The 25,420-nt window shown below is 47.4% G+C and overlaps 1 protein-coding gene and 1 long non-coding RNA gene across 4 annotated transcripts in view; both read left to right on the top strand.

Moving 5' to 3' along the window:
* Positions 1 to 16,716, top strand: part of LOC125613158 — a 42,605-nt gene extending 25,889 nt beyond the window's left edge. The window contains exon 2 of the long non-coding RNA XR_007343653.1: positions 31 to 16,716. This is a non-coding gene — a long non-coding RNA (uncharacterized LOC125613158). The remainder of the gene's footprint in view (positions 1 to 30) is intronic.
* Positions 1 to 25,420, top strand: part of Wwox (WW domain containing oxidoreductase) — an 875,116-nt gene that overhangs the window by 465,097 nt on the left and 384,599 nt on the right. The gene's annotated exons all lie outside the window — the stretch shown is intronic.

The raw sequence follows: 25,420 nt of genomic DNA, 5'->3' as shown, positions 1-25,420 counted from the left end.
TGTCATACCTACTTGGCTAATGGCTCCCAGCACTTTGCTGTTTAGTGTCCCTGAAACTCAAGATGTTTAAATTTATAAATAAATTTGAAATCTCTGAAGAATGTCACAAAGCAGCCATTCAACTACACAGCCCAGAAATTATTTTATTATATTGCTTTATTTTATATTTAAAAGTTTTCTTCAACAGGGATAAATAGAGTATAAACTGGAAAACCAAGTGAGGCCTCGCTGCGTGTAGACGTGGTGGGACCTGCTAGCATTTTCAGAATAGAGGCCAAGCCCTAGAAAACGCGCCTCTGTGTCTTGCTGCCTGGACTTCACCTTGCTTGTCGATCAGAAATAGGACATTTTTTTTCTAAAAATCTTCACTCATGAAAATCATTCATGATGAATCATTGTACCAGTTACTATTTTTTTTTTTAAATTCTTTTTTCAAGAAAGATCTGACAAGCCCGGCTCTCCCAGGTCCCCATGCGTACACTCACTTCTATTTTTCCCTTCCTCTTTTGCATCTTAAATCACCCCATGCAGAGCATAGAAACTTCTGCCTTCAGTACCTAAACTTGAAGCCCTACTGCAGGCACCATGGTCCGTGAGCCGGCCCTCCTGCTCCTGTCCTGCAACCGTTCTTCTGGCTCTTGGCTCTGAACCAGGGCTTGTTCAAATACCAAGAGGTATTTGACAATTTTGGTGGTCAGAGCTTGGAGAAGTGGCAGGGAAAGGGTGCTACTGGGATCCACAGGGTGAAGCTGCTGTGCATCCTTCAGTGCCCAGGACCCTTCCTTCTGCCCAACATCAGCAGCCCTGAATCCCAAGTGAGCCTGTTGAGAAACCCCATTCCAGCTGCACAGACCGCTGGCCATCCACCAGACTCTGCTTGGCCCATGCCGTGCTCACCGCTTGCCTTGTATTTCCTTTGTTAATTCCTGACTCATGTCTCTTTAAGAAACTTTTCCCAAAAGTGTCCTGCGACTACTTCTGCTGTCCCCTCTGCCCCCTCAGACTCTTCTTGACTGACTTTCAATTAGGCTCCCTTGAGTCCTGTTCTCAGCTAGGTCTTGTCCTCGGCCCCTTGTCCTTGAAGGGTCTTCACATCCCAGTCTTCTTAGCATGAGTCTTGCTAAGTCCATTTAGAGGGAAACCCACCTTTGATATCTGCTCACGTGACCTGCCTCCAGCAAGGATTCTGTTTAGTAGGTTAAAGTGGGCTCCTCCCACCCTTGATGTCTCTTTGTAATTGAGCCCTGTCTTTCTCCTCTATTGGGACACTCTTAATACTTGTTGCAATAATCCCAAATAAAGCCTTCCTTACCATTTTAGCAAATGTCCAAATAGTCTTTATTTTTTCTAACACCTACATGTTACATGGCAAGTCTTTGAGGGTCAGGATCGAATGATTTCTGTGGTCAGAAATCTAGTGCACATCACTGTCACTTGGGAAGTTTTCACCAAGCGAGTGTAGCTAGGGAAGCCTAGCAGAAGTACGGTGCACCGCACCTGGTTCTTTGTCTTCTTCCTCCAGCTAGGCATTTCTCAGACCCAGCCTGGATGCTTGTGTGAATGAACTTCTACCATTAAGTCCCTGAATTATTTAGGTGCTTCCGCTGCCGTGGAAGGCGTTGCACATGTGTACATTTCAAGAGTGCCCAGTGGCTTCTCCGGGATGGTTGGACGGTCTCTGAGCTCACCATCAATATGCAGGGATTTTCAAATCTTGCAGGTGGCCGGCGCCTTTGTGTTCTGCTTTCTGTAGTCACCATCCGTTTGTAAAGCCAGGCCCCAGTCTATATGGCCAGCCCCACTGCTCGGCCCCCTTTGATAATCCCCGCTGAGCAGTCACACTTGATACATCTTCACTAATGGGTTCTGACTTCATAAAAAGTATTAATGACTTCTTTTTGAAAGTAAGAGTGCTTTGAATATAAGTCTTTATTGCTTTAGAAGTTCATAAAAGCAAAAGCATCGTATTTCCCCTGGTGTTTGTACAATAGGGGAATAAACGTTCACCCAGGGCCTGGCATTCCTACTGCGCCGCCGTACTCTGTGATTCCACATCTCAGACTGCCTGGTAGCAGGAGGCCATGCCTGATTCTCAGTCCTGTCTGTCTCTGTCTTTGGTGAACTCAGTCCTTTTATTTTCAAAGAAGCATTATCACATGAAAACCCGTACAAAGGCCTAGAGATGCTTTTAAAAGCATCCTCTCATGGAATCCTTGCCCTCTGGGAGAGAGTTGGATTAGTTCCCAGTTTATGGAGGAGGAAGCCAGTGGGTCAGGAAGAGGGTGTGGCTGAACTTGAACCCTGGACTGTCTGACTCCAAAGGTTTCACGGGTCCCATTTTTCTCAGTCATCATGGTGACTGGAGGAGAAGCCACGACCTCTGTCTTCCATGGACTTTTGGAGACGTGGAATTTCTCTTTAAAGAAACCCTGGCTTCCTGACCAGTTTCCGAAGCTGCTGTCTTCTAGAAGCTGCTGTTCACCTTGCCTTTCAGGAGTTTCCTGTCATCGCTGAGTCCTCAGCTTAGGAGGCAGCCCAGGGAGGCCCTGCCCACTGCCAAGCGGGTTGCACCTGGCTGCACCTGTTCATTAACAGCACCTGCCTTTGGGCTGGAAGCTGTTATGGTCAGCTTTTTCACTGCTGTGACTAAAAGACCTGACAAGAGCAATTTTAGAGGAGGGACAGTATATTTTGGGCTCATGGTTTCAGAAGTCTCCGTTCATGGGCAGCAGGCTCCATTTCTCAGGGCTCAAGGTGAGGCAGGATATCGGGGTGGAAGAGTGTGGTGGAGGAAAGTAGCTCACGTGATGATCAGGAAGCAGAGACTCTACTCACCAGATACAGTATGTACCCAAAACCACGCCCCAGTGCCCCCCTCCAGCCACACCCTACCTGCCTTCAGTTGCCTCTCAGTTAATCCCTGTCAGGGATTAAGTCACTGATGGGGTGAAGGCTCTCATAACCCGATCATTGCACCTCTGTAGCTTCTTGCATTGTCTTACCCATGAGTCTTGGGGGACACCTCACATCCAAATCATTATGAAGGCATCTGAGGATCTCCATGGGCAACGTCTGTGCGTTTATAGGCACCCCTCTCTTACTTCAAGGCCTGAGCCCTCACCCCCATGTTTATAAAACTTAGAATTGAGGAAACAGTGAGTGAAAGGCCTAAGGTAGCCAGTGGAGGCCCTTAAACATGTTATTTATGATCCCTGTGAAACAAGAAGCCCATCTCAATTCCCTGCCTCTTAAACTTGGGTCTGAGTGTCCCCGACCTTCCCCAGTAAGAGCTGAGGCCAGAGCTTTATTACAAGTCCCAGGAATTCAGAGCACATTTTCTTCAAAAGAGCCAGCTATTTTGCTGAATAAATTATGTTGCTTATAGTAAAAACAAACCCAAATACTATTTGGTAGAAGGTGTCTTTTGCATGATGTTTTTTTAAAGAGAAACTATGGGTGTTTCGACACCCCCACCCCTGGGGATCCCCTCTGTCATGAGGGATCTGTCTGTGGAGAGCGCAGGTGCCCAGCCCTGTGGAGACTCTAGGAAAACAGTCTTCATCTTTACTTGCCATCTAGAGCATGCCAGCAACCTTCAGATCACTCTCCTCTGAAGCTCCAGCAAGTTGCTTGGAAATGCCTGTTGCTCTGTTGTATGTTATAAAGCGATTATCCACCCTCCTCTTGGGTGTCCAACTCTGGCTGAGTGCTGTTGACCCTGCAAGGCGTGCTCGCCCCTGCCACAGCACCCCGTGTGCCTCAGCGGTAGGTCTTCCTGCTGACTTGCCATTTTTTTCCTCTGTCACTTCTGAGCTCCATTGCACAAGGTCGCTGCCAGCTCCGATAGCTCCCACACACACCCCTGTTTTAGTCCCAGTTTTCCCCTTTACTTTTCCCAAGTGATCCCAAACTGGTGACCCATGCATCCCGCACCACAAGTGCCCACCTTTGTGGAGAACATATACAGAATCAAATAGTTGGCTTAGGTGGTGGCCAGCACTGTATGGCAGTGGGGACACATGGCTTCCTGGCCGGGGAAGCCGGTGATTGGCAGTGTTTGGAGACATTTTTGGTTGTCATAAAAATGACAGAGCATAAGTGGGAGATGTTGCCATTGCACAGGACATGTGAATGCTCTCTCCCCTGTACCAAGCACCATGGTTGCTAATGCAGATGGAGGTAAGACATGATCCCATTCTTCGCCCCTGCAGTGCCCCATGGGATAGTCCTGGTTTAGCAGGTTCAAAGTTAAATCACGTGACATTAGAACTAGGGAATGGACCCAGACCAGAGGGGCAACACAGCCAGGTGTAAAGGGGATTTAGAAGTGGGAAGGTCATGAGTCAGGGTGGGGTCAAGGGATGAGAGGGGCAGGAGGGTGATCCCATGCATAGCTGTGGCCCTTGTCTCTGTGCTTCTGCAAAATAAGCCGCCAAGAAAAGCCGCCTTCCTGGGGCATTTTCCTCCCTCCCCTCCAGCGTGCCCTTCCCTTCTTGGAGCAGAAGCGCCCTTCACTGCAGCCTTAGACAACACGTCAGTCTTGCTTTCCACTGCTTTGCTCCTGGATCTATTTGAAATTCAGTGCAAACCCATAAATTCCACTTTGCTTCTGGTAGCAGCCTGCATGGTGTATATATTGAGCATTAGGAAAACAGTAAATCCAGCCCATTTATTCACATTAACCAGCAAAGGCACCCTGCGTGCCCAAGTAAGTACTGGAAATTACTGACATGGCCTTGTAGACCATGAAAAGATGGAAGCATATGGCCGAATTCATATGTGAACAGATTGCTTTTTCTCATACGAGCGCTTTATTAGAATATCAACTATTATAACTTGCTGAAGGTACTCTTCCTGGTCTTGATTTAAGCCCAGAAGCACCCCACGACACTTTCTCTGTATTCTGCTGTGCCTCCTCGCACCCATGGACTTCTTGCTTTTCCAAATGGTCTACTTAAGCCTGGAGGTGGCCCTTTGTTCCCCATAAATGAATACCTTATTCATGAGATATTTCCCATTCTGTCCTAGGAGCCCCTTTCCATTCTAATACCAGGACCATAAAGACAGGGAGTAGATAAAGCAAGCTTCTTCCTTCAAATGCTCTTCCAATATGAAGCAAAAGATTATTAATCTAGACTGCCTGCTACTTTCATTTACAGAGTTGCTGCTCATGGGATTCCAGGCACAAAGGTTTCATAAGTTGCAAATGAAATATGAATATTTATTGTAAACCTCTGTTAAGCTCTGAAAGCCTTGCTAGTATTAGCTCCGTTTTGTTGTTATTGTAGTATTCGTATCCACAGGCGTTCCCATGTTCTAGGTTCCGGGGAGCAAAGCTACACTTGCCTGCTTATTCTCTTACTGCTTTTAAGTTCTCTGCGAGCCCCTCCCATATTTTACAAGCAGAAAACAGGACATCAGATAGTCTGTGAGTTTCCATCTAGACTCTGCTGTGGGTCTGTGCTATGAGGAGGGGCACGTCTACGCCCTTATTTTGGAGCAAACTCACCTGTCTTTCATGATGGAGGTCACAGGCTGAAACTGACTTCATCAGATAGTAACAAGCAGATTCCCACCCCCTGTGAGGCTGTGGCCTGCCAAGGAGACTTCGTGGAGGTGGGGGCCTGGGTCAGGGATGGCAGAGCCCAACTGGAAATGCAGCCTTCCTGGGAGCAGTCATGGTCATGGCAGGAAAGAATGAATGCACTCCAAGTCAGAGGGGCAGGGCAGGGACGGACCAAGGGAGCAAGGTGCAGGTTCAGCCAGGAGAATCAGGAGCCAGGCAGGATGAGTCTGTAGTCGAAATAACATCACACAGCATAGCACGAGGCCTTCCATGGAGCTTTGAGCAGGTACCCAACATCAGGTCCCCAGGAGCTGTGTGGTGTGGAAGGGCAGGTGTGACTCCTGGCGAGACTGCTCTGAACCGGCCCGGGGAATCTCCAGGTGGGGTCCCTACACCAGCAGCAGCAGCAGCATAACCTGGGAACTTGGTAAGGAGGTACTTCTGGAGCCCCTGACTGCTGCATGATTATCTCTGGGATGGAACCTGCTCTCGAGTCAAGAAGCCCACCAGGATTTTCTGAGGCAGTGTTTAGTTTGAAATGCAGCAGGAAAGGCAGAAAATTAATAGAATAAACGGATGGGAATCAGGAATAGGGTGCACACAAAATGCAAGTAATGCCTGTTCTTCCAACCTCACGGGATTTTTCTCGAGCTGTCGCGGATCATGTTGTAGCCGCTGAGATCCGTGTTACTCTGATGTGCACCAGGAAGCAGCTAAGCACCTTCAGAGTCATTCTTGACCTGACAGTCACCTCTGCAGCCTCACTGGTGGACAGGAAGCCCCACCCACTGGGAGTCCCTTCTCTCTAACCTCAGGTTAAAGCCTTGAGTTGCTGCTGTTTCACCAGTTTGAGAGAAAAGGTGTTTGAGATGGCTCTGTGAAATATAAGTGCTGCATAAGACAAGTGTGAGACAGACAAAGTGGCTTTACCATTTTTTTTACGGTGTCGTCGTATACACAATTGTGATTAATTCCAACTTTGGCGTCTTTCCATGAGGTTTCTCTGACAGGATATTCTTTGGCCCAGGGATGGTCCACTTTATCCAAAGAACACACCGTCTAAACTAGGTCAAAACACCAGTTTGGATCTGAAAGCAGGCACAGATGACAAGCGCGTGGTCCTTGAGCCCTTCCCTGAGGTTTACCACGGCCCCATAAACAGGCAGAGGAAGCAGATAAGAGATCCAGATTGTCAATGGGATTTTTTTTTAATGTCTTCTAGCCTTTGTGAGCAGAGAGAAGAGCATGCCAAGAGGTTTTGCTAGGTTTTTAAAATTAAAATTCATTTTATTCACATTGCAAATTTCAAATCCTAGCTCTCCTTTAAGCTTTTAAGTCCAAGAGTTCTTCTTCTTATTCTGTTTACAAACCTGACAAATTTTAGCAGCCATTTTTGAAGAGTTCTAGAATAATGTTTCATTTCATTTATGAATTTAGGTGAAGGCCTTAAAGATATTAAGCTGCAATTATAAATTTAGCATTTTGATTTCTTTCTTAAGGACATTCACCACAAACTTCCCAAGAATATAATTTTTATATGTCTTGTAAATTTAACTTCAAACATGACGACCCTTAAGCTTTCTTCCTGTTCTGGCAAGTTTATAAATGTGGCAATATTCAACTTACAATTCTGTAATGATTACCATTTATACATTTAAAAAGGAAATGGTAAGGCCTGACGGAATATTCTAGAAAAGGGGTCAACAAACTTTCTGTAAAGTGTCAGTGAGTGACTGTTTCCAGCTTTGCAGTTCAGATGGCCACAAATATTCAACTCTGCCTTTTATGAAAGTGGCCACTGTATTCCAATAAAACTTTATTTATAAAACCAAATAGAGGTTGGCCACCTCTGCTTCAGAAGGCCAGAATTTAGACCACGTTCAAGGGCTGAGGATGTGGTTCTGTAGTAGGGCATTTACCTGACGGGTGTTGGGCTCAGAATTTGATCCCCAGAATGGGGTGGGGGGAGCTTGTGGGATACCAGCTATGTGTCGCTATGCTACCCTGATAGCATGGTTTCTCCCACTTTGAATAGCTCAATAGGTTTTATAATTAAAAAAAAAACAAAAACAGTAGTTCATGTTTAATTCAAACACAGCTTGCTGGGTGGGTATCTAGGCTCTGCAATGTCTAGTTGTGTGAACTTAAGTGAATAACTTAACTCTCGATGATTTTTCTGTTCATCTGTAAATGTAGATGACATCTCGTTTATCTCCCGGGGGCAGTTGCAAAAATAATGTATATTGTTATATGTAAGTCTGCCTGGGTGTAAATGATGCCTATGCGCTAAGGGAATAATTACATCATATCAAATGCTGTAACTTAGGTCTGCCTCTTGGTACACAGAGCTTTCTTCACAACTGCGGAGGTCCTGGCTGAGATGTAAATTCAGTTCCCACTGATACCTGGACTTCTGGGACAATCATCTTTTTGTGATGTTACTGATCATCAATGATTCTGTTTCTTAGAAGACAGATTGCCTCTTCCCTCTTCCTGTGACATCTGGACCCTCCTCAGGGGCCCTCTCTCAATGGTGGTTTGCTCTTCTTTGGGCTCTACTGTGTCACTATGCCCTGGCCAACCCCAGATCCCTTTTGAACCTGATGGGATGCTACACTCTGGTTATTTAGATTCTGTCTTTCGGAGCCACAAAATGGTGTCAGGTATCTCTTCCGGGATCATCTGATGTACAGTCACGCCTCCCAGGCGCTCTTCATGGGTGGCAGTGTCCCCTCCCCTAAGATATGTTTGGAAATAGTGGGGGCTGTTTCCAATCATCACAAGTACCTGGGCACTGCTGACCTTGGCGAAGGGTGGCAGCCAGGGAGACAGGATGTGGTGTCCTGCCGTGCACGGAGCCCATGCTTGGCACCTGCCTCAAGGTGCATCTCCACTGAGAGCACTGTCCCAGGGTCACCTCTCTGACACTCTAGTAGGTGGACTGTCTCCATCAGCCTCTGTAAACAGACTACCATGGACCGGGTGTCTGAAACCACGGGAGGCCCTGTTCTTGCAGATCTAGAGACTGGGAGTCCAAGACTGTGGTCCAGCATTGTGGGGCTCTGGAGTGGACCCTCTTCCCCGCCTGTGGACAGCTGCCTTCTTGCTGTGTCCTCACAGGGTGGAGAGACCACCTCTCTGCCCAATCCAGGAGGGCTCTACCCTCGAGTCCCTGTAGAAGGGGCTGTCCTTTCCCTGGGGATTCAGGCTTCCTGACTCTCAGTCCTTAGTAGGGACCGAAGACATTGTACCTTAGTCCACCATCAGTGTAGCCCACATGGGTAGAAACATGCCAGTCCAAGAGCAAGGTGGTCGCAGAAGGGGACGGGCCAGGCCAGCTCTCAAGGCCACCTCCTCTTCTCAGGCGATTTCTCACTGTGCATGATAATTCCATGCCGCAGTAACTGTGGCATTTCTGGTCCTGCAGTGGCCTGGCCACAGCCACACTGTGGTCACGCTGGCCGTGGAATGGAGGACCAGGGTTGGAGAAGCAACTGTCATAGCTTGGTGCTTGCATAGAGTGGGTGCTCAGAGCCGGTCAGCCCAGCAGCCAGAACATTGACATCTATTGAAAATTGACCAGAGGGCCATGGCCAAATGGATCTTTTTTTTAAGTTTTTCGAGCAAAATTTTATTTTTTTCCAATGGCAAGAGAAGTAGGTTATTATGACAGAATTCTACTAATATTTGATCTCAATAGAAAATTGTGACTTCAAAAGGCAGAATGCAAGGGAGCCATATTTATTGAGGGCCTTCGGTGGGTGCTGCTGTGGGATGTGCAGTGTCCCAGGAGGACTTTGGGCGCAAGCTTGGCTGCTGGGGTGAATCCAGAGTTTGTCCGGTGTAGCTGTGTGGCCTTAGGCAAGTCATTTAACCTCTCGCAACACATGAATTCAGATCCCTAGGTCTGGGGGCACTTAAAGTCTTTTTCTTCCCCCACGCCTGGAACCCACACTTCTGGGGCAAACACCTGTCCCAACGCTTCTTATCCAGATATGTCTAGAATTTTCTGCTCCTTTTCGGAAGAAAATTGACTCTAAAAGTCTGTGTATTATAGAGTCCTGTGGCGATGACTGGGCTTGGTTTCAGGTCACTAGATGCGAGGGGCAATTTGAGATTTTTTGAGTTTTCAAACTACCAGCCGCTGTGTTTCTCTGGGGCAGTGGTCTAACCTCTCTGAGCCTGTTTCTGTCTATAAAGGGTTCAGTGCCTCCTTTTAGCAATGGAGGACCCAAGCTTAGGGATCTTGCAGTGTGACTGGCATTCCCAGAGTTTTCTCCTCTACACTCGTCTCCGGCGTGGCTTAAGATGTGAGCACAGCACCCACCTCCCTCCCTCCTCATCTTACAGTGCGTGTGTTGCCTTTTGTAGTTATAACGCATAGTTTGTGCTGTGCCAGTGGCCCTGATGGTCTCTGTGAGTGCCAGGTGGCGCCCACAGGTACTCGGTAACTCCTCAGATAGGGACGGGTTGGAGCAGGCAGCAATCAGGCAGTATCTGTTGCTGCTCTCTGCGTTTACAAAACTCTAATCCATAAAAGCTGTTTGAAATTTCCATTAGGAGATTTGCACAAGTGGCTAAAATTAGTCATGCATTCTTGGTCTAAACTGCAGGAAGGGTGTCTTTACTGAGAAAATGATTGTGACATGTTAAAACTGTGCAATGGCAAGCAGCCCTCCTTCCCAGTTGCCGGGTGAGGTCCGGAAGTGCTCTATTTATTTTCTCCCTGTTGACTCCTTTCTTTCAGGCAAGACTGGCCACGCGTGGACTTGGAAAGCAACTGAGGCCAGTAATCTCAAAGCCTTGACATTAGTGGCTTCTTCTGTGGGCTGAACCTGCTCTTTTATTTTTTAATTGCTGCGTCTTTCTCTAAAACACACAGTGCATCTTTGTTTAAAAAGAGGATCCTTTAGAAACCAGCATTCCTGGTTCTGCTCATTCATCTCCATTTAACACGTCTAGGACCTTTGCTCTTAAGGTAAGGCAAAGGCAGTGACTTCTGCGTGCTAAAAATCAGCAGCCCAGTTTATTCAGTTACCTCTTCCTTTTTTGGTGCCGCAGTGTTGTTTAGTGTTAGGAGAAAGGCTGTGTTTTCTTTGATATTAAAAAGCCAAGCACTTTTATTTTCCAAAGCCATTTGCATTCAGTCTGACGGCCGCTAAGAATGTATGTGGATTTTTCATCTGAGAGGTTTTCTCTATGCATATTGTTTACATTTATCAAACGTCGTCCTGCCCAGTACTTTATATTCATTGTAGCTTCTGGACCTAGCTGACAACATGCTCTCTATGAAAAACAAAACAAAACAAAGCCTAAAGAGTCAGAGGGACTCCTTTTAGAGAATGTGAAAACATGGTGAGGCAAGAGTGGCTGTAAGAATGAGCCGCGTTCCCAAGCTGAGGCTGTGCCTTTGTTCTGTCATCAGTTTGTCAGTTGTCAATCAAGCTGACCTTTCACAGTTATTACTGTGAGAAGTGCTGGCTGTGCTCTTAGCCTGCAGTTGTGTAGCCTGAAACATCTGGGAGGGTTAACATCACAGGAAAGGACTGGGGGGAAAGTTGATATTGTTTGGAATCAGCTGTTTGCAAAACAGTTTAATATTTATTTGCATTCCTACTTTCAGTTCTTTGCCTGTGGCAGTTTTGTGTATATACCAGCAGAGTGTACTGCTATTGTGCGCGTATATATTAAAAGCAAGAATAAAATGAAAGCCCTATTCCTGCAATTTTGGTACCCTGCCACGAGGTGGTGGGAGTGTACCTTTATTAAGGAACATGGCTGCTAAGCATAGGCATCCATTTATTTTTCTCATTAATGCTTTGTGAGAGTGGAGCATGGTGTAGATGTTGTGCACCCAGCAACAAATTAGGCAGGTTTGCATCTTCAAGAAGCTAAGTGTAGTGACCTCAACTTCCCCTGCAGTCAGGGATGGTAGGTTTTTCCCCCCCGCATAAGTTAACCTTGTTTATAATAACGCATTTTAATTAAAGCACGTCACATTCTTAGGCACCATGTTTTAAAATGATGTCAGAAAATAAAACACCTCAGAAACACATGTGCATCTTTCTTGGTTAACTTTTCCTCTTCTCCTTTGGCCCTATGTAACTTTGTCTCTCCCTCCCTCCCTCTCTCTCATACACACACACACACACACCCTCAAGCACATTTATCATCCCTCCCAGAGCCAGGCTAACACACTGTGCCACTCTCTCTCTCCCCTCAGGGGCCTTCTGCAGGAATCTGCTCTGTGAGGACACCCTGGGCCCCTCGTGACTCCCTCTCTCACTGGCCTCTGTGATCAAGAGCTGCACTCCACTCACTGTCGCTTTTCTTGGGCCCTCGCTCTTCTAATTTGAAGCTTCTCTCTGCCCTTTTCAAACTGTTCCTTTGCCCACTAGGACAAAGTATCAGCAGGGGAGCCAGAAGACTCTGTGTCTAGGGGGCCATCTCTCTGGTGTGGCAAGTGGAGGTTCCCCCAGTTCCAGAAGGGAGAAGGGCTGGCGGCCACCCTTCCCAGCCTGCAGCCCCATTGACCTGTGTCTGGGCATGGTGCTGATGTGAGCCTCACCCTGTCGCCTGGCAGTGTGCAGATTGCCTTGAGTGAGTCACTTGCCTGGGACCTGAGTGGCTACATTCATGTAGCCAATCGGATATTTTATTTTATTTTTATTTTTATTTTTTTTTAAATATTCATTTTTAGTTTTAGGTAGACACAGTATCTTTATTTTTTTTATTTTTACATGGTGCTGAGAATTGAACCCAGTGCCTCATGCTGCTAGGTGAGCACACTACCACTTGAACCACATCCCCAGCCCCCAATCGGATATTTTAAACAGAGGGTCAGCATAGTTCAAGGTAAGTGGTTTGCCTAAGTGTCACTCTGGGCTGTCACAGCCTTTCCACAGTGGTGATTCTGATTATGCAAATAGTCTTGGTGTTGGGGGCCTATTTCTCTCCCCTTCCCTCTTTTGCCACCCTTCACCCCCATTCTGAATATTGTTCACTAGAGAACAAAATGATTCCTAGGGTATATGCAAAAGCTACAGTAGCCAGACTTACTCTGCATGTAAAAACCTCTGTGATTTCCCCAACAACTGTGAAACACTAGTAAGTAAACAGAGGCGATGTATGTGTGGCCTTGCCTCCCGGCCACAGCACTGAGACAAGCACCTCAGAGCTGGGTGCAGTGGTGCACAGTGTAATCCCAGCAGCTGGGGAGGCTGAGGCAGGAGGATCATGAGTTCAAAGCCAGCCTTAGCTACTTGGTGAGACCCTAAGCAGCTTAGCAAGACCCTGTCTCAAAACAAAATATAAAAAGGGCTGGTGGTGTGGGTCAGTGATTAGGTGCCCTGGGTTCAATCCCAGCACAAAACAAAACCCAACCAGGCACCCTGGGTGCACAGGCAGCTAAGGCAGGGAAGCCCTCTTGGGCTGCGGGGTACAGCTTCTTGCTTGGCCCCGGGAATGTTTGCTCCCGGAGGTCTGTGCAGCCGGGCTCTCTCTACCCTGTCTGGAAGCCATGCCTGAAAAGGGGCCAGGGCTGCTCTGGATCACTGGGGCCTGGTCAGCGTTTTCAAGCCTGGTGACCTCCTCCCGCTGTAGCCCTTTTACATCTGTCCAGGAAATACATGCAAATGCAAAGCCCTGCCAGGGGGGTACTCACCTGAGATAAACAAGGGCTTTTTTCATTATGTGTTTAACTGTGTTTAGAAACAAAAGAGTCAGGGCTGGGTGCAGCTCAGTGTAGACCCCTTGTTGTAATGTGCAAGGCCCTGGTTCCACCCCCGACTGCACACACACACACACCCACACACACACACTCCGGTTAATAGTCACGTTAAGCTACCCTAAACCAAGGTTTGCAAAGACTGGTGAGATAAAGTATCATCTTATATGATTTTCCCAACAACTGCCTCAGGGTGGCCTTCTTATCACCACTCTTGTGTAAACTGCAGTCCAGGGAGGTTCAGCAAGTTACTTGAGGTCACACAGGGAGTGTGGGTAAGACAGCAAAACCATCTCAACCCCTGGAGAAATTCTCAGAACATGTAGAACCTTTTAAACAGAACATAATACAGAGGCATTATTGGTTGTTAATGTGAAATTCAAATTCAAGTGCATCCCGTGTTTTTCTTTGCCATCTGTACTCACCTAAGGCATCCTTTGGTCTCTGCTTCACTGTTACCCCACCTGAGTAACATTCTATGCTTCTGTAACGACCTGGGGAAATCTTTATCTGTGCACTTTCTCTGTACTGAGTGCTCACCACCTGCTAAAAAGCTTTGAATGCTCTACTGCATGTCCCGACAGGCGCCCTGAATGTTGGGTATGATCACTGCCCCTTTCTAGATTAAAAAAACTGGGGTTTGGGGCTGGCACTGGGGCTGTGGCTCAGCAGCAGAGCGCTTGCCTCACACATGAGAGGCACTGGGTTCAATCCTCAGTACCACATAAAAATAAACAAAATAAAGATATTGTGTCCAACTACAACTTGAAAAAAAAAATGCCTGAGGTTCAAAGAGGTTAAGTAACTTGCTCAAGACCTCTCAATAAGTAAAAGTGGAAATCGGATTAGAACCCAGTTTTTTGTCTGCCTCCAAGGGCATTTATAATTGTTGTTGTTGTTATCATCATCATCTATAATCCAAAATGACTGTTTGTTTAAAAATGTTTAGAATCAGTCACAGGGGCATAGAGCTCCTTCGTGGGAAAAATTGGGTGTTACCTTTAAAATAAACGTTTTACATTTACAGAAACGTACTTGTCATGTAGACCTCAGCGCATTCTTGTTTGTGGACTGATACTTTTCAAGAGCAATTACAACAAAACAAAGAAAGGAAAGAAAAAGAAGCGAGAGTTGAAAAGTTCGTGTCATTTGCACGTCCATTTTGCCCTGAAGTGTTGTAGATGTTGTCAGCATCATAAAGTGTTTCCACACAGGAAGATAAGTTGGCCCGCCTGTCACGAGTGACATCATTCATCTGCAGGGCTTATCTCCCGCCTGCTCCCCGGTTCCCTGCTCTTTCCTCCTTCTCCAACTCCATTATGGATAGGAAGAAGGGCGGGGACCTGGCTGATCCTGCACAAGTGTGGCATGTGGTGTGAGGATGGCCCCCACGCCCTTGCGCACTCCGGACTTTTATCCTGTAGTCACAGCCCGCCGGAGACAAAATGAGAATTCATCTGGAAAACAAGATTAACTCATTTAAGTTAAGCGGTGATCACAGAGAGAAGCTCGCCCGAGCATCAGGCTGCAGGAGAGCCTGGGGATCTGGTGGGATCGGCTGTGCTTCTGTCCCGAGGGCCTGCTACAAGTCACCTGGCCTGTCACCGGAGCCCATGGGAGACCTGGACAGTGCCCAGGGATCCTGCCTGTCTGATGCCCCCTGTGTCCTTTCTTCCTGGGACCCTCTTCCTGACCACCAGCCTGCTGTGCAGTGCTGCCCGCAGCTTCCCAGGGGCGTGTGCTCTGGGCACTTGCGGCTCAGGCCTCTTAACAAGGAGCCAAAGCCAGCTGCCCTGCCATTCCAGTTTCTCGCTTCCTATGGAATTTGCTTCCTGTCAGGCCGCTTGTTCCAAAGGACGGTTTGCTCCTTGCCACCAGGCCAGGAGCACTGCTTCATGGGTCTCCTTGCTCCAGCAGTGACAGACTCTCCTACAGGGATGCCCCTGCTTCCCTTTCCCACCTGGAGCCTGAGAACAGGCTCACCACACCCCCCAAATCACCCGATGGCCTCTGTGTGGGGAAGCGGGGCAGCTGCTCCCAGCCCCCACAGTCCCTTCCTCCCCACGACACCCCGCTCCAGAGCCTTTCCAATATCTGCTTTGGGGCATTGCCACACCTGGCAGGTACCCTGTCTGTCTCTTGATGGAAATAAAGCCCAGGGACCTTCCAGTGCCCCTGTCCTCCACAGGCACATTTTCATTTCCATGACTTCTTTACTGGCATCTGGACCCCAAGTATTTTGTTCGTCCATTGCGGCCAGATTTCAGGCTTAATGGCCACTCAGCAGGACTTTCAGAAGTGAAGGCTGTAAGTCATACAGGAGCTTGTTAACCACACCCAATCCAGTTCTGTGGCGGTTGCACGAGGCGAGACCTCTGAGGGTCCCAGCTGTTCTTGGGGGTCTGTGCTCTGTACCGTGGAGAAGCACCCGGCGTGTGCAGGCTGCGGTGGTGTTCCATGCATGTTGCGAGAAGTGTTCAAAGAACTGCAGAAGCGATCCAGGCCAGAGGATGCTGCTCTCTCTCTCCAGCAAATTTACTGTCTCTGTGACTTGTTCCGTAGGAGCCTGGCTGGACAATTCTTCAACAAATAGGGGAGCCAGGTGCTCACATCTGGCCATTGTAGGGGCTCGGGAGGGAATTTTAAGACTAGGTGGCTACAGCCATTCGGAATCTTGTTAAATATTTAACATTAATTCTGTGTGTATCCATCAACTTAGAAGACTATCAATTTTAGAGCCTATAGCTGTTCTGGGAATAACAGTTTGAAAGACCAGCCCCTAAGTTCTTGGTGATTAAAGTGTGAACAGATGACGGAATGATAAACTTTAACACTTAAAATGTGTTTTTATGGTGCCATCCCTACATAACACCCTCTGAAAAATGTATCTGAGATGAGCAGACCAAATGAAAGAACCTTCTATAAAGGGATGCGGCAGCACAGTTGGAATATCAATGTTCCTTTCGATTCCCATGCTAGCGTTTGATGGTGAGTATTGACTAGCACGAGAGTGACGCTCAGGAGCCTCCACCAAGCCATCTGCACACTCCCAGTATAAGTGCATGGATATTGATCACAGTTATTCCATAAATATTTCCTACAAAGTCCCCCTGTTGCCTGTGCCATTTAAATTAATCCAAATTCAGAACAAAGCTCTTCCAAAGAGAATTTTTCAGTGACCGCCCTCCTGGCCGTTAAATGATCCGTACTCGGTGGCTGGGAGAGGAAAATTGAACTCCCTTCTAGTCAGAGGGGACCTGAGCTCTCAGTCCCTGTGTCTCAGATGATGGAGTCTCTGATGTGGTGTTATGACTCCATAATGTTACGTGAAGTAAAAGAGACTTAAGCAACTTGGGAGGCTGAGGCAGGAGGATTGTAAGTTCGAGGCTAGCCTTGGCAACTGAGTGAAACCCAAAATCAAAATGAAAAGGACTGGGGATGTAGCTCAGTTGTAAGGCACCTCTGGGTTCCACCCTCAGTGCCAAAAACTAAAAAAAAAAAAAAAATGAAAAAGAAAAAGGAAGAACTTAGGAGAATTAGCATCTAAGTGCAATGTATGAGCTCATTTCCATTTGGATTTAATGAACCTGCTATCAAGGACTTTCTTGAGGTAACCAGGGAAATTTGAATATGGACTGAGTAATGGTGTTAAGGAAATGTTCACTGTTGTTACATATGACAATAGTATAAAGAAAATTCACTTTATGCTGGAGATGAGTCCTGGAAAATTTGCAAGTGAGATGGTAAACTGTCTAGGGTTTGCTTTAAAATAAACTAGAAAACAAATAGTTGGAGCATAGGGTAGATAATTCAGGATTGGAAAGTGTTGGTAATTGCTGACCAACTGTGGGTTCATTTAATTAGCTTCTCTATTTTGGGGTATGTTAGAAAATTTCCATAGTAAAATATCTGGAGGTTGCAAGAGGCAGACTGCCAAGAACAGTGTCAGAAATAGCCAGTGTCACACCCCAGAGCTGCTTGACAGGGCATGGTGTGAGCTGGAGCAGACAGATAGTTCTGGTAACTGGACCCGCGGTGCTGTGCCCTTCTGCGGGTGTTATTCTTTGGTATCTGCTGAGGGCTGAGTCCCGTTTCCCCACAATTCATGTGTCAAAGCCTTAACCCCCCGACTTCAGAAGGTCACTTTTTGGAGGACTTTTGAAATGGTGATCAAGCTAAAAATGAAACCCGCGTTAAAATAAGGCTGTTAAGGTGACCCCTAATGCCATCCGATTGGGGGTCTCAGTAAGAGGAGGAAATTTGGATGCACCCTGAGTTGGCAGGGATGTGCACAACGGAGGAGAAGTCCTGCATGGAGGCAGCCATCAGCAAGGCCAGGCAGGAGGCCCTGAGAACTACCCTGCTGACTCCTGGACCCGGACTTCCAGCCTCCAGAACTTCAGGGCACTCGGTTCCCACGGTTCCCACCACCCAGCCTGTGGTGTTTGGTTGGGGCAGCCTCATTCTCCAGGAAACATGCTCCAGCAGGGTCCTGGTTTGAATATCCGCTGCTGTGCTGAACCAGAAAGACCAGGGCCCCGGGCAGGGCACGCGAAGCCTGTGTGCAGTCTGGGCTGCTTCAGCTTGGAGCTCATTGGCATCCTCCTTCTGTCTCCATGAGACTGCATCCAGAGGGCCAGGACGGGCAGTGGAGAAGATCAGGCAAGATAGTAATTTTAAGAGCCTGGATGAACCCAAAGCTCTCTTGTAGAGGTCTGTGTAAGAACAGGCCCATCTCATGTTATTGCACTCAGGAAGTGTGAGCTGTGTCTCATGTTTGACAGGTGCATCCTGACAGCCCCCCACCTGCAAGACACTATCCTAGGAATGACATCAGGGTGCCAAGAAGTCAGTTACTCAGACATGCAGAGGCAAAAGGCTCCCCACAGAGGAAGCAGTGATGAGACTTATGGAGGGTACTTGGTTACAGCAGTCCTAGGAACTACTACACCTGCTAATGTCCACCTGTTCTTCAAGTCTAGAGTGATTTCATGGAGAAAGTCTCCCAAGTCCTTTGCCTGGATGCAACCCCTTGTTAGGTGAAGTCCCTCCTCTGGGTACCCTGCTGCCCTGTGTACACCTCCATGCAAGAATCTCCCCAGGCCCCACTGGGCAAGTGTGAATTATTCTGTGGGAACCCTCATTTCTTTAGGCTGCTCTCTGTCAGTGATGTTGGACAGAATTCATAAGACTGTGTGTTAGTCAGTTTTCAATTACTGTGATAAAATACCTGAGACAAAACTTGTAAGAGGAAAGGTTTATTTGGGCTCATAGTTTCCGAGGTCTCAGTTCCCAGTTGATTCATATGATACCTTTGGGCCTGTAGTGAGATGGCACATCATGGAGGGAACATGGGATGAAGAAAGCTGCTCACCTTATGGCAGGGCAGTGGAGAAGGGAAAGAGAGAGGAAGGGGCTGGGTCCCAATGGCCCCTTTAAGGGCCCACCCCAAGACCTAACTTCCTCTCACTAGGCCCCACCTCTTAAAGGCTCCACCACCTCCAAGAGCAAGCACAACAGACCAGGGACCACAGCTTCAACAGGTGAGCCGTGGGGACACTTATCCAAACCAAGGCAGAGCCCCTTCACAGAGATGCCCTCACAGGTGTGGGACAGAGGACGCGTGGCCCTCTTCATGCTGCAGGGCCTGCTGTCTGGGGCCGGACACCCACCCCCAGTGTCTCCTTGGCTGGTAGCCTCCGTTTATGCTCCAGGCAGCTCCCCCTTTCTGTGGGCAGCTGTTCCTTCAGCCAGGGGCCTTTCCCTTTCTGTGGTCTTGGGTCTGAGCCCCCAGGTCTTGGGCACGCTCTACCACTGGCTACATCCCTGGACCATTTTTATCTCTAATTTTATTTTGAGATCAGGTCTTGCTAACTTGCACAGCCTGGACTCAAACGTGCCATCCTCCTGTCTCCTCTCACGGGCTTCCCATGAGTTCATGCTTCTATTTTCATTTTTTTTTTAAAGGGATACAGTTTTCCCCTTTGCCCAAGAGCAGGCACTGGGAATACCTTGCTGTTCTCGGCTGATGGCATCTCCCAGGGTTGTTTGTGAGGGTGACGACAGGAGAGTATGCCCTGAGCAGGGCAGAAGGGCAGGTGGCTTCCTCACACTGAGATCCCAGTGATCATGCCCTCAGTGGCCCTGGGCATTTGCTGTGAGGTCCTGGAGGGTGGAGGTGTTTGGTGTAAATCTGGTCTATACCCCTAGACCTAGTGCTTGACACAGACTATGCCAAGAGTAAATGAGTGTTTAAAAATAAATTAAATTTAACTCAATGCAGCAGGCATTGCTAAATTGGGAAAGCATGTGAATACAGAGATGCAGGACTTGGTCTGCTGTGGACAGCAGTCACCATACGAGGGACGACAGGCATAGAATCCCCAATAATGTAATTAAAGAGTGTCATGTAATCCACCTGGCACTGCACTATACCTCTGTGTGTTTATAGATCATGAACTCCTCCTCTCTCTCGCTCATTCCTGTGGCTCTTGGTAGGGGTCGGCAAACACAAGCTGTATTAAAGGTCTGAACTGACAGGGTCCAGGGTTCAGGGAGCTTCTGGGAAAGTGCAAAGGATTGGCTGTCTCTCTCTGGTGATGGACAAAGAAGTTTTCCTGGAGGAGGAGATTATTGAATTGGGTTTGGATGTCTGAGTAGAAGTTCCCCAAGATGGTGGAAGTGGTGCATGGTATTCTTCCTGCCACTTGGGAGGAAGTGGAGTGGGAAGAAAGGGGCACTGAAGGGCAAGGCCTCCTTGCTTCTTTGGATGGTACAGGCTCCCTTTAGGGTGGACTCAGGCGGACCTAGTGGAGGATCAGGTGGATGGCAGGTGGGAACACGTTAGGGAAGGTCTCCTCAGTCTGTCTCCTGCCTCGCCATCTCTTCACCTACACATGTCCTTCCTGGGTGACAGGAGGCTGTGGGCTGGTCCACATGCCTCATCCAAAACAGATCCATTTTTCCTCTGGTTACTTGCATGGGACCTAAGTGATAAACGTCAGCAAAGAAGCGTTTCTGCTTTGGAAAGCACAACGGTACAGCCCGCCAGACTGCCAACGTCATCTGCTTTACAGGAGGGGATTTCAGATAAGGGTTTGGGTGGTTGTCTTTCTGCCTCAACAGTTATTTATAGAGAAAGTATGGGCCATCGCGCGTTTATAGTATCTCTTCTTTATGGATGCCCAAGTTATTATTTTTTATGGTTTGGGTACTTACTTTGCACATTTGTAAACAATTATGTAGTTATGCAGCTGTTGGCCCACGGAGGCCATATGCATTTCCATGTTGGGAGAAAATTCCAAGAGGGATGCTCACTGGGTACCATCGTAAAAGAATTATTGTGGTGCCAAAGAAATAAAAATAAGAAGCAAGCAGCTCAGAAGTCATCACCAGGCTTCAAAGTACTGGGAGCTAAAGGAACTTAGTGCTCTTTGTTAACTTCAGATTTAGAGTCAAACTTTACAGCTCTATCTGAAGGCCCTGCCTGTTTTCCAGTGAAAAATGGGATGTTGAACAACAATGAAAGTTGAAAATGATTTTGAAAAAAAAAAGAAAAGAATGAATTATACATTGATCAATGTCTCTTCATCTGTCAATGTGACTTAGGAGATGCCCAGTTTTTCCAAGGCATATTTTTTTTTAAGACAAAATGCTCATTAAGGTAGAAAATATTTCTGGGAACAGTAGTACATGCCTATAATTCCAGCTACTCAGGAGGCTGAGGCAGGAGGATCACAAGTTCAGGACTAGCCTCAGTAACTTGGCAAGACCCTGTCTTGAAATTAAAAAAAAAAAAAAAATTAAAGGGCTGGGTGTAGCTCAGTGGTAGAGCACGTACCTTGCATGTTTGAGGCCTGGGTTTGATCCCAAGTATCCCTGACGCAAAAGTAGCAGATATTTTTTGAGTCCCTAGTCTGTGCCAGTGATGCTCTGCTGCTTCCCACGGGGAGAGATGAAAGCAGATCTCTAGGACTGAGGAGATGGAGGTGAGGAACGAGGCTCCTTCTGAACTAACATTCCGTTCATCCAACATTGTTTTTTGAACCTGTGTGGTGCCAGGCAGCTCTGGAAGCTGTGGTGTTGACGGGTGGTCCTCAGCAGAAGTCCTCTCCCAGAGAGTGAGGGGTGACTGGCTGAGATGGTCGGCCCCCACTGCACCCGCCTGGTTTCAAATCCAAGTGCACTGTCACCTGCCTCTTGAAGCCCGTTCCCTGTCTAGTGCCTGCTCACCGTGGCTGTCAGCACACCATCTGTCACACGGTGCCTGCCACCCTGCCCTCCACACAAGGTCCACGATGGTGTACAAGCCGGTGTCCTGGGACACGTGCCTCTAGGAGACTCATTGACCGTCCCTGCCCCTTCCTCCCGTGAGACCACCGTTTCCCGCATCTGCCAGGTGATATCAGATCAGGGGAAGGAAAACAGGGGATGCCCAGCTTGGCTGAAAGGCTCCCACAGTGCGGTGAGACAGTCGTGTGCCTAGAAAGGGTGCAGATGTGACCAGAGCCACCTAGGAAGAGTGTCCAGATGAAAGAATGCACCCAATGAGACGTGCATTATTGACTAAGGGGGCGGGGGATGAATATTGCGTTTTAAAGGGAAACAGACTCCCTGGGCACATTGAAAGAGCATTTTGAAATAAGCACTTTTATCCACACAAGTTTCTTTGTCTCAACCTATGCTGGTTCATAATATTTTCATATATACTTTCCTCCTCTGAGGTGTATTAGTAACATTTATAATTTACCAAATGGAAAATATCACTTAGCTTTAAACCGCAGCATGTTAAGAATGAATCTGTAGCCAGGGGTATTATCTGTTTCTCTCAGGATAACATGTACCAATCAAAAGCCAAACAAACAAATAAACGAACGAAAGAAAAAAAACCTCAGCATTTATTTACAGTATTTTCTTGCAAAATATTATTTGTTTCGCTTTGCTGTTTTATTCATTTTAAGCACGTTTTCACCAAAGGGTTCTACCCTAAGCTAGTCTCAATTCAATTTAAAGTGAAAGGCTTTTTTTTTTGAGTTTAGATAATTTACATATAAAAGTGTTACTGTACATTTTACAAAATGACTGTGTTCAGAAAACAACGATTTCAATTTAATCGTATTGTTATTCTGCAAGTTGGAATGTCTCCCTCTTGCTTCTCAGTCTTACCAACAATATTCCTTCTTGTCCTAATTTTAAATTGTTAGTGTTTGGAAATTGATGTGCGTCTCTCAGACCCCACCAGTCAGACTCAAGGCCCTCTGTGATTTGTCTGATAGACTCGAAGATGATGTGTCTGTGCGGAGGCTGAGAGAATCTCCATAGTAATCTGAGCACGACAGGTATATAGCTTTTGCAAAATTATTTTCTTTCTTCTCCCAAGAAATTTTGTCTGCCAGCGGCCATATCCGTTACAACGAAAACAAACAAACAAACAAACAAAACCTTACACCTCGGTTTGTTTCAAAATTTGCAATTTTTTTTCTTTTTGTCGTTTTAAAATGGCACTCTTGTTCTGGAAAAGTCCTTAGGAACTCGCCCCTCTACCTCAGGACTGCATGCCCTAACGTGTCTCTGAGAAATGCGGCCAGCTGTTTGGGGTTTCTGACCACCACATTTGTCCTAGGAAGTCTGCCAAGGTTTCCAATTCCTGACCCTTGAATGGCAAGTGAGGCTCTGATTCCGCCGGCTCAGGCCACACCATCCATTTCCACAGGCCTCTGCGTCTTTGTCTCTTTTGGAACTAGCGGCCGCTCCCCAGCTCTTAGCTGCATCCAAGCGAAGCGTCCAAATGCACATTTGATACTTTCTCAGGGAGAAGAGGCAATTGTTTAAACAGCAGTGACAACAAGCCGCCTTGAAATGAACGGGTCCTCACTGAGAGATGAGCCCAGACCCCATCCCTGGAGCGGAACCCAGCCCTCACCTCCACCTGCAGCACGGGCGTCAGGACCCTGACAGGGCCAGGGCCAGGGCCAGTGGTGTGTCCCTGGGAGCGTGGGACATACCACTGCATCTCCTGCGTCCTGCAGTCTACCAGGGCAGCCTGTTGACTGGTGAGGACTCGTAGACAGGCACCTATCTCAGGGCAGAATCTCCGTGGGCTGCTGGTCACCACTCCTGTCCCACAAGTGGAAAGTGCCATAAATACACTAGAGTCTGTCAGGCTTTCTGCAGATCCTCCATTCATAGGTCCAAATACAAGCATTTTCCATAATGAAAATGAAGAATTCTTCTTTCTAATATTCTATTTCCCCTTCCCTTAGGCTGGCTGGCTGGCTGACTTCCTTCATATCTGCAGTACTGGTGATTGCTCTACTACTGAGCCATATCCCCAGCCCCCCCACTTTTAAAATTTGTTTTAATTAGTTATATGTGACAGTAGAATGCATTTATGACTTTGATTATCATACGTAGATGGGATATAATTTCTCATTTTTCTGAGTGTACATGTTGCAAAATCATATTGGTCATGCAGTCACATATATACATACAGTAATAATGTCTGGTTCATTCTACTATCTTTCCTATCCCCACATCCCCTCCCCTTCCCTCCCATCACTTCCCTCTACCTAATCTAAGGAAACGCTATTCTTCCCTAGTGCCCCCCGCCCCGCCTTACTGTGAATTATCATCTGCATATTATAGAAAGCATTAGGCCTTTGGTTTTGTCAGTAAATGGTTGGAGTTGGAGAATATCCTGCTAAGTGAAATAAGCCAATCCCCAGCCCTTTTTACTTTTTATTTTGAAACACTAAGTTGCCCAGGCTGGCCTTGGGACCTGTGATCCTCCTGCCTCTGTCTCCTGAGTGGCTGAATTTCAGGGGCGTATGCTGGCCCCTGTTTGGTTTCACAGATATCATAATACCATTTACATTTATTTGTTAATTCTATGTCTGTTTGAAAAATATGTGTAGTCATAATTATTCTTGCTATTATTATCATCTGTGGTGCTGGGGATTATTCTTGCTGTTATTCTATGAAGATATTTTAGGCCAGATACTTTTCGGCTATTGGACAATGTGTTTTCCAAGAAGGAAAGAAAATCCAGTGTATTTTCTTCTGTTAAGAAGTGTTAACATGGCAAATTCAATGCAGCCTGAACCACTCATTTCAGAAATATTTCCTGTAAAGAAAAAACATGTGCTGTGAAAATGGATTCTACTGTTTACTGGCTGTGTGACCTTAGAAAATAGCTTAACCTTTCTGATCCTGTCCTGAAGTATTGAGTGACCAAGAGCAGACCTTCTGGGGATTGAGTGAGAGAAGGTCCACCCAGTGCCAGCCACGTGGTGTGGGCTCCAAAAACGCTGCCTTCTCCTTTCCCATAAATAAGGAGACCCTATTTTTTTGTCCAAATGAACCGACACATAGAGCAAATATAACCGTAGGTGTGGACACTGGAATAGTCGATATCACCCCAGTCCCAGGAAACCCGCTCTACGCCTGCTTGTCCTGTGCTTCCTTTTGGCTCTTAAGGAGCTGTTACTGTAAACCACTAAATAAAGGAGACAGTTTCTTTTTCCTTCTGGAAGGTGTCATTTTGAAGGTCAGTAGCTTTGGAAAAAACAACATCGTACCTTCTTTCCCGTGTTGAAGGTCGTGCCCTGCACACCCCACCCCAAAAGAGGTGGAGGACAGGGCAGCAGCTGCACACCCTGCCCTGGCAAGGGACGCACATGTGAACAAGCAGGTGGCCGTGCTGTTGCCATGGCGGTCAGGTTCCTGGACCTGTTGCCCTGCCCTGCGCCTGGCACTTTCTGGCCACCTGCTGGCCACTGACCTTGCCCAGCCCTCTTGGCCTCAGTTCCCTCTTCTGTGAAGTGGAGATGACAGCAGTGACCCTTGGAGGTGCCTGGGGATTAGATGACAGAGAAAACGTCCAAACAGTGACGCTGTGGGATGAATAGCAGTTGTTGGGGCTTGGTGTGGATCTGGGCACCTGGGGGCCACCTGGGAGGGTGCAGCCACCAGGTCTGTCATTGTTCCTTCACAGGGTGTCAGGGACCCAGGAACACAGGGAGGAAGGGGCTGCCCAGGAGGGCCCAGCGGGCGAGCGTGGCCTTTCTCCTCTGTGTCTCTGGGGAGCGTTTGCAGCACCAGCTCCTCAGAGCAGTTTCTGGCCTTTGGAA

This window comes from Marmota marmota, unplaced genomic scaffold (genome assembly GCF_001458135.2).
Source record: "Marmota marmota marmota unplaced genomic scaffold, marMar, whole genome shotgun sequence".
NCBI classification, from domain to species: Eukaryota; Metazoa; Chordata; class Mammalia; order Rodentia; family Sciuridae; genus Marmota; species Marmota marmota.
The sequence above is the reverse complement of the archived record's forward strand: the minus strand, read 5'-3'. Positions and strand labels throughout refer to the sequence as shown.